The sequence below is a fragment of the Sphaeramia orbicularis genome, chromosome 12 (genome assembly GCF_902148855.1).
Source record: "Sphaeramia orbicularis chromosome 12, fSphaOr1.1, whole genome shotgun sequence".
In the NCBI taxonomy this organism is placed as follows: Eukaryota; Metazoa; Chordata; class Actinopteri; order Kurtiformes; family Apogonidae; genus Sphaeramia; species Sphaeramia orbicularis.
The window spans coordinates 20,909,780-20,923,804 of record NC_043968.1 but is presented as its reverse complement, the minus strand read 5'-3'; the positions used below and the strand labels follow the sequence as shown (position 1 = coordinate 20,923,804).

The 14,025-nt window shown below is 39.1% G+C and overlaps 1 long non-coding RNA gene across 1 annotated transcript in view; it reads left to right on the top strand.

Moving 5' to 3' along the window:
- Positions 1-760: 760 nt before the first annotated feature.
- Positions 761-14,025, top strand: part of LOC115429176 (uncharacterized) — a 63,363-nt gene continuing 50,098 nt past the window's right edge. Inside the window, exons 1-2 of the long non-coding RNA XR_003936735.1 lie at positions 761-946; positions 5,029-5,122. This is a non-coding gene — a long non-coding RNA (uncharacterized LOC115429176). The remainder of the gene's footprint in view (positions 947-5,028; positions 5,123-14,025) is intronic.

The window sequence follows — 14,025 nt, the reverse complement described above, 5'->3', positions numbered from 1 at the left end:
TGGGTGAGCATCACGACTTTTGCAGAAACAATGAGCCAAGTTCTCTGCAGTGCCTGAGAAGATTTAGCTGACAGGTTCCTTGTCTTTAATGTTTTGACAGACACATCCATGTTCCTATGTTTGTATGCAACAAACTTGCTATTTTAATGGTATGAAGGTTTATTTTAACCAAACAAAGTAAAACTTAATTTTCTTTGCAACTATAACAGTTTTACACCCTTTTGACATTTCAACAGTTAGTTTCTCCGAACTATACTTTTCAGTGTCTCTTGTAAAACTTACCAAAGGTGGTCTTGGCTAGAGGGACATTTCTTGCCTTCAATAATCCATTCACCTGTTTCCTTTCAAAGGGTGTTTTCGCACCTGGATCAATTGGAGCTGTTGTTCTGGAACAAGTCTTTGCCTCGGTTTGATTGGGCATATGTGAAAGCAGTAATCGCACTCTGTTTCGGAACAAAACAACCGAGCTGAGACCATTGGAAGAGGTGGCCTCAGCTCGGTTGCAATCACTCCGCAGAACAGTTTGTTTACAGTGTGAACACGACCACACTGACAGAAAGAGGCAACAACAGTTTTCTGTACCACTCTGAGTACGGAAAACTGTGATGTCGCAAACATTACCATAAAGCAGAGCCGCTCTGTCGAAAAAGTGCCACTGCCAGACGTAAACAGACAGTATGCTAATGAGCTAAATGAGCTTCATACCTTTCATCACCTGCTGGATAAGCAAGTGGAGAAAATGAGTCAAGGAACAATTTGGACAGAGGAAGGGATAGAATGCCTCATTGGCATTTGGGAGGACGAGCATAAATTGGAAATGCTCGATAACACGCACAAAAACTCCGAAGTATTTAAGATTTTCAGTGAGCACATGAAGGAACATGGCTTCCACCTGTTTACATGGATGTGGTGTTGGAGGCATGGAGCAGTGTGGAACCGAAACAAGGTGATGTGCAACACTGGAACACAAATACAAATACATTATTCCCTGAATTGGAAAAAACATTCAGGTGTGAAAACACCCTAAAGCAGGGGTCTCAAACTCAGATCCTCGAGGGCCGGTATCCTGCATGTTTTAGATGTATCCCTCTTCCAACACACCTGATTCAAATGATAAGCCTACGATGAAGCTCTGCAGAAGCCTGATAGCGACCGTCAGGTGTGCTGGAAGAGGGAAACATCTAAAACATGCAGGATACCGGCCCTCGAGGATCGGAGTTTGAGACCCCTGCCCTAAAGGCAAGGCAAGGCAAGGCAAGGCAGCTGTATTTATATAGCACATTTCATGTACAAGACAATTCAAAGTGCTTTACATAAAACATTAAAAGCATAACAGCAGAAGGCATGAGAAAAACAAACAAACAAAAATCAGAAAACAGATAAACAGATAAAAGAGACAAGCAGATTAAACAGATAAAAACTTTTGGCTTAAAACTGATGAATAAAAATTCTATTCAAGTGCAGCTGAGAACAGGTGGGTCTTTAACCTGGATTTAAATAAACTGAGTGTTTCAGCTGATCTGAGGTTTTCTGGAAGTTTGTTCCAGACATGTGGAGCATAGAAGCTGAATGCAACTTCTCCATGTCTGGTTCTGACTCTGGGAACTGACAACAGACCGGATCCAGATGACCTGAGGGGTCTGGTGGGTTCATACTGGGTCAGGAGGTCACTGATGTATTTTGGTCCTAAACCATTCAGAGCTTTATAGACCAGCAACAGAACTGTAAAGTCTATCCTCTGATGGACAGGCAGCCCTAAATAACCCTTACAGAACTTAGATGCATAATTCCGGTCACTGTCATGTTATAGGTCAAGTTGGTGTTGAAGTATGGAATGATAGCCATGCCTTATACATTTATACATTTGCTTGGTCAAAATACGTCTTCATACCATTGATATGCCAAGTGTTGTATATAAACAAAGGAACATGCATGTGCCAGAGTAATGTGTTTCCAAACTTTTGACAAGTGCTGTACATACAAATCAGTGCACATGCTATTATCATGGATGAAGGGAACTCTGACAGTGGTTTGTATTCACTGTATTAAGGACAAGACAAAACAACACATTTCATCAAACATTTATGTAGCAAAGCTATGTAACAGTCTCGTTAGCTGTAGCTGTAACTGTCAAACACACCTGTCAATCAAAGCCCATCATAGCACACATCACTGTTCTCTATTTGGCCCAAAAAATCTATTAATGGGGTAATGTAATGTAAAGATGGACCACCTGAACACTTATCAGAGCGTCAAGAGAGCTGGAAAAATATTACTGACTTAGTATGCACGAGACAGCTTCAATCTGTGTATGTGGGAGCAGGGGCTACACTTTAAAATACTTTAACACTGGCTTCATTTTGGGGCTGTGGTCTTTCCTCTTTGCCATTAGGTTACAGAATTAACTAATGTCAACAAACTACTGGTTCCAGCAACAAACAACATTTCATGTAAGCGCACAAACCTTTTAATCCGTATAGGTTGTGTATTCATTTAACTGGCAAATAAACATCCAGAATTTTGTAGTGAACAGTTACTTTTTCACACAGGTGGACTGAAGACTAAAAACTTGCAGCTGAGGACTATAAGTTCATTAAAAGAGAAGGAGGCAGAGAGAGCAGGGGTAAGAGAGAGAATATAAAAGGGAGATAAAGAGCATAACGATGGAGCTGGAGATAGATTGTGGGACTGTGCAATTCCCTAAACTATGATGATTCCTCCTCTTACATCTGTCAGGATGTGAACAGCAGCAGAGGAGGAGGAGGTGGAGGAGAAGGGAAGGAGGGAAGGGGTCCTGTCTCTTTCAGTAGCTCCTGGTCTCTCCATACATAATTAATGACATCATTTCAACTACACTATTGACTAAACAAATGCATAAATCACAGAGGCCTGAGTCAATAGACATGGAAACATTTAATCATGTTCTAAATAATGACTACTGTTCCCATAATACCATAATTATTTTGAGCTGCTGATTTGAATTAATCACCTGTCAAAGTGCAATCAGAGTGAGAGGAGACGTGAAGCAGCGATCCAACCACGAGCACTGAGGGTGGCACGCTGGAGAGGCCGAAGTGTGACTGACAGAGATAGAGAAAAAAAAGAGAAGCTGGCAGCGGTTTCTTTATGTGGAGTGGCAGGTGAAAAGTGGCTGTCAAAAAATGCAGTGGATATTTGCTGTTTTGTTTATCAGCTGGCTGCCGCTGAATAAAAGTGGAGGAACATGTATAGGCTGTCCGTCTGCCTTTTCATCTGCTCTCCTAAATGGGTCTGGGGATTGGAGAGTGCAGTTTATCCCCTCCATTCTCCCTGACAGAGAAACCATTTAAAGCTCACCGCCAAGGAGACAGCAGTCTGTCACCAGAGACAGCGCTCAAATCAACTCTTCACATGCTGCCCTGCCGAGCCCCGTCACTGCCCCGACTCCCAGCTCCTGCTCCCTGTTGTCTCTCCTCACACCTTCCTCTGTGTGTTTTTTAAATTTCTATAAAAAAAAAAAAAAAAAAAATTTAATTATAGGGAAAAAAACAAAAATACAGTTTTATGACGACTTGGGTCTTGTTTTTGTACAGTGGTTTGTTTTTAATTTCTACTGGCAAAAAAGCAAATCCTGTACAAATTTATAGCTCAGATTTGAGTCTAAAGCATTTAAAGAGTTGGAAAAGTAAGACAGTAACCTTTTGTTTGTTCTTTTTTCCTTCTCATTCCTAACATAAAATGTCAAGATGTGCAATGTATCATTAAGAACATGAATTGTAAAATGACCTTGAAGCTAAAAAACAGAGACAGGAATCATAGAAGACAGGCGATCAAACAGGTTATCAACTGCATGTAATTTATGGATGGAGAAACTGTGATGTCACGCATAGGTTTCTGAACTGCCATATTGAAGGCAGTAGTCTGTGATCTAGATGTTGTCAGGTCTTCCTTATTGAACCAGAAATGACCATATTTGGACAAAAGGGGTGGAACGACAGAACCTGAGGGGTCAGAGGTGAGCAAATGCTAAACACTATCTTACCAGCTTTGTAAAATGATAAACCTCATCACGCATTGTGAAACAAAGTCATTTTACAGTCTTCTTAATGTAACCTATAAGTTGAGCTGTCTGCCAGGAAAAAAAATGAGTGTGCTTTTTGTCTGAAAGACTGACCTGACTGCTATACTGATATATCAACCAAAGCCCAATTGTTGTTGACCACAGATATAATTAATGGAGAAACATTTTTAAGATGGACCACCAGATCACTAATTAGATGCCGTAAACAAATGACCACTTTACATGGAGAAGAAGAGCAGAAGAGTGATTTTAATGTTAATTTTTTGCAAAAATCAATCAAAGTTGTTTCCCTCTTGCCTTTACTGTCACTTTTTTAAATTTTGAGTCAAACTAGTCAAACTGCTGGGATGTGTGTCATCACAGCATCTGCAAATGTTAATGTGAGTCAAAAAATAAGAAAAAAACCCTCATGGCCATTGTCAGTAACATTACTGTATAATGCTGATAGTGGACTGTTTATCTGTAAATGTGGCTTTTCATATAATTGAGAATAACATACAGATACTATGATCCTTATGAAATTCCTAATAGTAGAAACTGGAGCCACTGTGGGCTGTGGAAACAAGGTAACCTAACCTATCAATTTCCTGATTTACATCTGATTATGTCACTACCTTTGTCTATAAACAGAGAAAAAAAATCTCCTTTTTGATAATGTCTCCAATTATCTGCCCTTCTCTTGGGTTTAGTGTTTACCCAGGGAGCTTTGTCTCCAGAGGACATTTCAAACATGAATGGAGATTTATACAGGTTAACCCCCTTCAGTATTGCTCTGATGGTAAAGCCAATTTGATGAGCCCATCTCTTCTTGACACCTCCCTGAGACTCCAGGGAATCTCCTTTCCAAACAGTCAGATCACCATCTCCCGGCCTGTGATCCAGCCGGGTCAGAGGTTAATGACTTTGTGTTTACCATCCAACAGGCTCTTTGATAACAAGGCTGCCTTCCTCTCTCTCCATGTTTCCAGTGCTGTGATGAAGACGCCGGGTGTAGCAACAGGAAGCGTGGAATGTGACGCCACACACAGGGCTTTGTGGGAGAACAAGCGGCCAGGCTGGAGAGTGAGAACCACTAATATTTATTCATGATGGAGAGAAAGTACTGGTTTGTTGGCACAGGCTACTTCATTTACATTCTGTTATAGACTGTTTGCCCCAGCGTGGGAGCTCTGTCTATCTCCAAATAGATGAACCTGTCTCTCTCACTCTTTTCCCTTGTCATCCAGTCATTTTGCCCTGTAAGAAAACTCTTCAAAGCTCTCCATAGTACCATTCTATTGTGTTTGAGCACAGGTTGCAATGAAGCCTTAAAGAGTCAGACAGAAAAAGGTAGTGTCAAAAACAAGACGAAAGAGATGTGAATCTCATTTGTGGTCGATTCCAAAAAGTTAAAGTAGCATCTGTGAGATTTTAATGCATTTTAGCCTTTCAGGAATGACGACATTTTAAAATAATCCAAACTATATGAAAGTGTCAAAATGTCGACCACTGATGTTCCCAGCTCAGATATTTTTTTCATACAGTCCTCAAGAGCTGCAACAGTTCAATACAGTTTTTCCATTGGGTCTGGTTCCAAAACCAGAGTTTGTAAATTATAGTTTTAGTTAATTACAAGCTGACATCCTGAGGGCAACGGTGGGCTCCATATGACATATCCATATCAAAAAAGTACCATATGCTTTGTAAAAGTTGACTATTTCCTATGTCTATGTGTTATTATAGGTCAAACAGTTCCATATAGTGTCTTAACTGCATAAATCTGACAAACATACTACCTTCAAAGTGAACTGAAGTGACAAATATCAAACCCATCCTAATAGCATTTTGGCAACCAGCATTTGGGTGTATTAATGCAACTAATTATGCTGATGTTTGGACCAGAGGTGCCTGAAATTATTGAAGAATTATAAAAAAATTAATAATAATTACATATACACTTGCTGGCACCTGTAACAGGAAACAGACACATAATTAAAACACAAGACTAGAAGAAGTCTAGAAAAGTCTGTCTGGACTATAAGAATATGCACAGAGCAGACATTTAGACCATGAACTGTATATAAGCAGCCATGGCCTAGATGGCTGGAGAGTCGGCTTATGACCGATGGGTTGCCGGTTCGATTTCCTTGACTGGTGGAGATTTGTTGGCCGATGTGCCCCTCCTTATTTGCTCCCTGTGCACATGATATTGTGAGCCCACTCTTCCCAGTATGCAGTGTGAGATGCATGCATGATCTACTGATGGGTTAAAGGCAGCTGTCAAATTTCGGTGTTGCATGATTACGTATGAGCCTACTAACAAAAATAAAGATTCTTCAAATTAATGAATGGAGGATCTGTAAATTCAAGCTTTGGTTTCTGAACTGCTGTTTTGAAGCCAGCAATTGTTGATCTTGACATTATTTCCTACTAATGAATATTTTTTAGCTTTGTGGAGCTGGAAGTGATCAAATCTGTACAAAGGGGATGTGAGGGTGGTCAGAGGGGTCATAGGCTAATAGTAAAAATGCTAGCTTACTGACACAGTAAAATGGTAAACTTAATCAAGCACTGTTACAAATCATTTTACAGTCCAATTAGTGGAACCTATTGAACACAACTGCAATGGAGATGTCCAGAAAAATGCATTTTATTAGTTATATGAGTTTTATTTACCACAATGAGTTTTTACTGCCTTTTGCAATGGCCCAAAAAAATATGTGGTTGTTTTTCCTGTGTGGGAATTGCTTGAATTGGTATGAATCACTGAAATAGAGCTTAAAAGATATTTTAAGTGTATCTACAGGCATCAGTGCTGACTGTTTTCGCAATTATATGATGTATTTCTATGTAATATATGCACAAACATGCCATCATACTTGTACTCTTTAAACTGCAGGGAACACTAGTTCAATGGAAACAGTCATATAGAGCTACTGTGAAATTAATTTTCAGAGCAAATCGAAGTATATAAAAACTGATCATCTGTAGAACGTAAGATATCGCTCATCTGATGTGTGGTCGTATAAGTGTTGTACAAGTTTTTCATGGGAACGGATCATCGCAGACAGCCCTGCTGATGATAAGAGTGTAACGATTGCACTGTGAGTTTAAAGAGTCAGACACTTAATCACTAGTCTGTGAGAAGGGGCGGCAGATAATGCAGCTGGAACCTATAGCTTTGAGAAATGAACGGTGAGTCTTTATCAGCATCTTAACCAACACCAACTGCGGAGTTTCTCACTAGAGTTTTTATTTGAAGGAACCCAGTTGAAGAGGTCACTATTATTCTGACAGCAGCGGGCGGAGATGGACGGCCAGAAAATGCCAACAATGTCCATGTAATACGCGCCTGGCAATGATCCAGTCAGATATAATAATGGCTTTTAATGCCTGCTGATTAATGCACATAATGAAAGGCGATCGATAGCAATAACCCACAATGACTGGAACATCAGGCACAGTGTGAACAGAGCTCAATACATCCACCCCCCCCCCCCCCCACCTTTGCGGCACGTCAGCACATAAGTGAACCTGTGCACCAGTAATGTGACACAGTTTTATTTACACCTCAAACAGATAATTTGCCTCCACAGCCTTAAGTTGTTAAATTTCTCCCCTTCCAGCCAAAATGTATTGCCATTTAAACATGACAAAGAGGCCATTGAGGTGGCCATTACAATAATCCATCATGTCTAGCAGTGGTTGGATCCAGCCTTGCGGTAAATCCAATCTAAGCAGGGTCAACAGTGTTTTTTTCCCCAATATGGCTGACTGCTGTGTCTCCTTGGCTGTCATCAGTTAGCTTTTGTCAACAGCAGACCACTAGTGGCACATTAATGCTGCAGACCTGACAGGAGGCTCAGTGGGTAGACTGATGAATATTTGGTGACTATTTTACAGCAGATATTACATTGAAATACTCTATTCATACATTAACAATATGTATTACATCCTCTCTCCTGTTCAGAAGTTTGTTTTTCGTGATTTATATGTCACTTTAATACATGCCTTACCCTGTGTTGAGTACCTTTACTTGTATAAATCTAACATGGCTGCAAACTAAACTGTGCAATATTGTAATGTGTTAAATGGTGACTAATGTGAAGATATGGATCTTTTGTCCTCCTCAGCTGGTTTGTGTCCCTCGTCATGCTCTGGGCAGCCTAAGGAACCCCCATATAGAGTTAATCATTACATCCCAACCCCTACCCTCATTGATTACCCACATACTAAAGCTGGTGGAACAGTCAATCCTGCATTCGATGCAGATTGCTGTGGCAGAACAGTCGCCTCAGCCTTTAAAAGTGCTTTCATTTTGTGTGTTTGTGCTAAAGAAATATTGATTGGCCCCCGATGGCTTGACTCAAGAAGTTTGTGCCCAGTCGATCTTCAGCATAACTGTGCTATATCAAGATACTGTTTAAACACCTACACTGACTGCCTTGAATGCAGACACTCGCGCACACACACACATAACAACAAAAAAGTCTTTTGCTGAGATTTCATCAAAGTTGAATTGACTTTTTTATTTTCTTCTTACTTGTCAGAGTCGAGCTGAGATGAGACCTTTAAATGATAATAAATGACAGAAACAATGGAGCAGCTGAACTGGAGCACTGATCACTGAAGTAGGTTACATAATATATAGAACTGAGGGTTATAATTATATATACCTAACACTAGTTATTTTCTTGCTTTTTCGGTTTTACAAGTAATGCTCAAAGGTACAATGTCACACATTCAGAAAAGCCTTGTTTTTAATGGCACAACAAGGTTTTCTGAAGTAAGAGTAAGTGCAGTCAGCCTTCTGTTGCATGTGTGTTTATGTGCTTACATGGTGCTTGTTGTGTTCAGACTACAGTTTTCTAAGCCAACAGTAACTACTGTTGTAAACTATTGCTGCTCTCTGGGATAAGCATCAACATCACTTCTTTGATTTCTTCAGAAAATCTGACCGCCATTCTCAACATAGAATTCAGTCTACAGTCTGTTCACTAAAGTTGACAAATGTCGCCACTGTTCTCCCCACAAACTGCGGAGAAATGCTGACCATTCAACTATATACGCAGCCATTGAAGTCACATGACACACATACCCAGTATAGTAACCACAGTGGTGAAAGGCGAGTGTATGATACCTCTAAATAACCAGAACCTGTGGCAAAGGAGGGAAGGAAGGGAAACCCCTACAGAAAAACCACTTAACCCTAAAGATTTTTGGGTTTGGTGATGATCTGATCCTCAAAACACTTTTCTTATTATTGAAACATGAAAAAGGATTAAAAACCCAACCGCTGGAGATCTGTTGTGCATGACCTATGTGCCACATGGTGGTGATGATTGATGTCAGTAATTCCCTCTCTAAAGTATTTATACTGTTGACAACTCAATGCTACTATTTTATATTTATCTCATCGTTTTTGTTTGTAGATCTTGTTCTGTTTAGTTGTTTCATTTGTCACTTTTCAACCCTGACTGGTCTCGAAACATCTGACCATCAGCTATGGAGTGCCACAGGGCTCTGTTCTTGCTTAACTGCATTTAAGATTACATCCAGTTACTAGTGAACATAATAATCCTTCTAACTCAATATTTTTAAGTCAGTTTTTCTTGGATCAGACATTTTTATAAATCTGGTTCCACCCCTTTCTATGATGATAATGTAATAATGTGTATGTTATTCTTACTGTGCTGCCTTTACAGTGTTAGATGGTCCTGCTGAATCATACATCTAAGAGCAGCCAATGTATTAACACACACATGCTTGAATCATGTAATCTAGTGCATTAAACTGTCTCTCTACCTAATCTAGACTTCTGTTAGGGTAAGCTAATTTTCTCATCCTGTATTACTTACATTTGGGGTATTAATACCTTGATTAATTTGTTATTGTTTCTCCTTAAATTTAGGACTTCAGATTTAAAATTTATTTTACATAGAACTTTTATTTTAGTATAATTAAATTCAGCCAAGTTTGATCGAGAAGAGTGACACACCGCAACTCATTTTAATTATTTTAGGTGTGCTGAATGACAAAATCAAGAAACAAAATCTGTGTGAATGATTATATCTGCTTTTGATGCATTCAGAGAGTAGAATGAGTGCTAAATAGTTATTCAATTACATCCTCCATAAACATGACCACCATGACTTTTATTCTCTTTGCTTTCATTGATCAGGTTGAGGCACAAATGTAGTGATTAGAATATTGATTGCAATGAAAAAAATAAATAAAAAAAATAAGATTGTAGTTCATCAGATGTACTTGGTCCTTTATCTTCAGTACCACATGAAATATGCCTCATTAACATAAAAGATCAGTACCCATCAGCAGGCCCAGCTTGTTTTTTTTTATAATTTAGTAATAGGTACATCTTGGGGCTGTGAAAGTCTTTGTACTGTTATCACCTTATAAGGCACTGCCAAATACAGACTTTCTTAAAAGAGATGATTATTTTCTTTTGCGAGTGAAGGGGAGATGTGCAGGAATTGTTAAATACCACAAATGACAGTGCTTCTTCCTGCGAGCAGAGTCTGTGTTGACCCACAGCTGTTTAAATAGGCGCACATCACCTCCTTGCAGGACTGTTACAATGACTCTTTGCTTAGCTGAAGAAAGGCTCCCTCGCTCTGAATTAATGCGCTGTCCACAGGCGTCGCAGTTACAGCTCAATATGCTTTACAGTGACCATGGACAGGGAGAAATGAAAAGCACTCCACTCACACAGAGCCTTGCTGTATTTGACTTTTGAAAACAATATTTCCAAGAATTCCAGAGCCGAGTCTTTAATCAGAGTGTGACTGGGACTTCGCAACACTTCACTGTGGAAACTTAAATCAGACTCTGTCTAATCTCTTCAAATCCTGAAAGTGTTCTGCATCTCTTTCACTGCTGCGTTGCCTCCCTCATTATTTCTGTCAGAGGATTTGAGTAAAGCTTTTAGATGGTGGGGGCCTTCTGACTTCAGCTTGAGGGTTTTAAGATGTAAAAGCTTTGTTATAAATGTGCCAGTTTAAAATATGCTCTTCCTCACATCTCCTTAGAGACATTAAGCAAATGTGCAAAGCGCTTAATCTGCCTTGATTAATATTTTCTCCAGAGGAATAAGTTACAGGGCTTTAAAGTCTCTGCTATTTCACCACTGTACTTATATGAAATAACTTGGGAGACTTATTTAAATCTTTGCAATTTATACTTTAGGATATTTTGCTTCCTATTACATGAGCCCAATGCATGCTTCTGAATAGAAACTGATATTTTCTATTAATCTGTTTTATTTGGCAATCTGCAGCTATAAATGAATTAATGACGTTAATCAATATAGCTGTGTCCTGAATTCCTTTCCCTGGGTTTGGGGATAATTGTGAAATTATCCCCAGCCTGCCGCTTTTCTGAATGATATAAATGTTTTAGTCAAACTGCATGATATCATTTGGTCCAAGATAAGGCTCTGCTAAAGGTGCTGGTGTACGTTTAGCTTTTCTTTATTGGATTTGATATTTGCTGTACCCAACACAGGAACAGATTGGTTGTTCACCTTGTCCCCAGTGTATCCACTGTTTACTGCAGAAATGTAAAAGTGCCTGAGTAAACTCCATTTAATGTGGCCTGCAGTATCTGAAATACATAAATATGTCAAGTGAAGGAGCCTTAATAGACCTGCTTAGGCTGGTAATTGCAGCAGTATTGTTTCCTTCTGATTAGGACAAAAGCGTTCCCTGAGGACCCCCCATCCTTCAGCTGTTTCATCTGCATTAGCCTGCTCTTCCCCTGCTTTAATCTGCTCTCTCCTCAGGTATTTAGAATAAATCAATGGGAATACATGATTGTTTAATGATTTTTGGAGGAGCTCTCTTCGACCACAGCTGCATGATTTAGAATGACTAATTCCACTTTTTACCATTGATCCACGGCAGTGTTGGCTATGCATCCTCACAGAGGAGCGCCTGCATTTAAAGACTGCCTTCCCTGCTCGGTGTAGTCGCAGGGCTATTAGGCATAAGAAGATCAGTCAAGGTTATGGAAAAACTAAAAAAGTAGGTGGAGTGGACCTGTCTCAAAACAAAATGTGCAGAGAGATCAAATGGGTAAACCATGTGACGTAAACCTTAAGATACAAAGACAACATTTTACTAAATTGCTATTGGTCCCCAGAGGAAGAAATTAATTTGTCCTCTTGACGCCTTGCACAGAGCAAACAGAGGTCAAGCTGAGACACAAAACAACAACCCTGAATATTATTAAGACACAGCTCTTGTTCTAGAGCACTACAGAAGGCTGAGTATTTGTGCACTTAAAGCTAAGAGACTGTGCTAAACGAATCACTATTGAACATTTATGACTTGTAGTATATAGTTTGACAGGTGGAATGTATCACATGGTCATATCCTTTATACATTGGTCAAAAAAATGGAGTTGTGCGATATTCAGTTATTTAGCCTTAAACTGACAAAAATAAACAGATGTGGGAAAATTATCAATCCAATCCTATCAAGTCCAAGTGCTGTATAATAAACCCATCCATGTTCAACCATTATTTGATTAACCACTGATGTGAAAAGTCATTATGAAGACATTCTACACGTCTTTACCCTACAGTTATATTTGATTCCTATTCTCTCTAGGGGTGAATCTTTCCGTCCGTCAGATACACTGTGGCTGAAGCCTTGGGGGGGTGACAGTGATCCATCAGATGGATTGTGCATTCAGCCTGTAATGTGGTGTTTATCTGTTACCAAGCCAGTTAAAGGTGAACTCATTATTCCTGCAGGTTGATTTCCTGAGGCCTCAATGGCTTTGGGGCGAACACTGTTGCCTGGCTTGTTGATGGACACCTTAATTACAGTGGAAGCTGATTAATTATGGGGCTGCCAGTTGCCACTTTGCCATGACCTGCTTCCTGCTACCGCCCCCTCAGTTGTTTAAGAAAAAAAAAAAGAGAGAGAGAGAGAGAGAGAGAGAGAGAGAGAGAGAAGGAGCCTTCAGTGAATATCACCACAACAGACCACTGACGTAACAACACGTCTGTGTCTTTAAAGTTTGCACAGATTTGTCTGATTTAGATAAAGGTAGATATAAAAATGATTTGGGTGTGACCGTTTTTAGTGAAGGTAACAAACTGTTTTTCCAAAACAGAAAGCTACTTTAAGTTTATCTTTTGGGACTAATATAGCAATTTTATGTGATGTTATAGAAATCAATAGAATAACCTTTTTTGTAGCAGGAGAAATGTGAAGGTGTCAGAAAGAAGAATTTGTGTAAAAATAGAATCCCCCCCCCCAATTTTGGAATTTCTACTGTATAAACATAGGCGACTATTGTAAAATAATTGTTATATATTCCATTTGACCTTTGAAGTATTTTTGTGGCAAACTTCCAAATTAATTTTTTTTATCATTCTTAATGGATTCATCACTATTTATTGTAATAGTATCCTCTGTATTTTGCATTTTTCAGTGAAAATCCAGTATTTTCCTACATTTCATCTACTGATCTTGTAGATGTTTATAAAACTTCAGAGTAAATTCAAAGGTTATTACATCAAAACAGAGAAAACTGGAGAAAAGGTGACCTTTTCAGCAAAATAAATCACTAACTGACCATAAAAACAAGCATCTTCAGCCATTGTCTTTTGTCAAATTACATGGGTTTTCTTTCTTTCATCTAGAAGGATCATATTTGATGCCAATGAAATGCAAAGGAACTGCATTTTATCAGAATAATTTACATGTATTGATGGGATTAGTGGTTAAACAGTTATTAAATATTTTACATCAGCAGAAGATTTTGGTCTTTGAAGGTTAATGCTACACCATAAATGATCAGTGTGATATCTTCTTGTAAACTATTATTTTGGTGATAGCTTTAAAAAAAAAAAAAAAGAAGCTGAACCATTAAGACTGAGATTCAGTCCCCCTCCCTACTTCAGTATTTCTTGGTCAGGGCTCAAGTTTTTCTATAGACTTAAAAAGTCACTTCCTCAA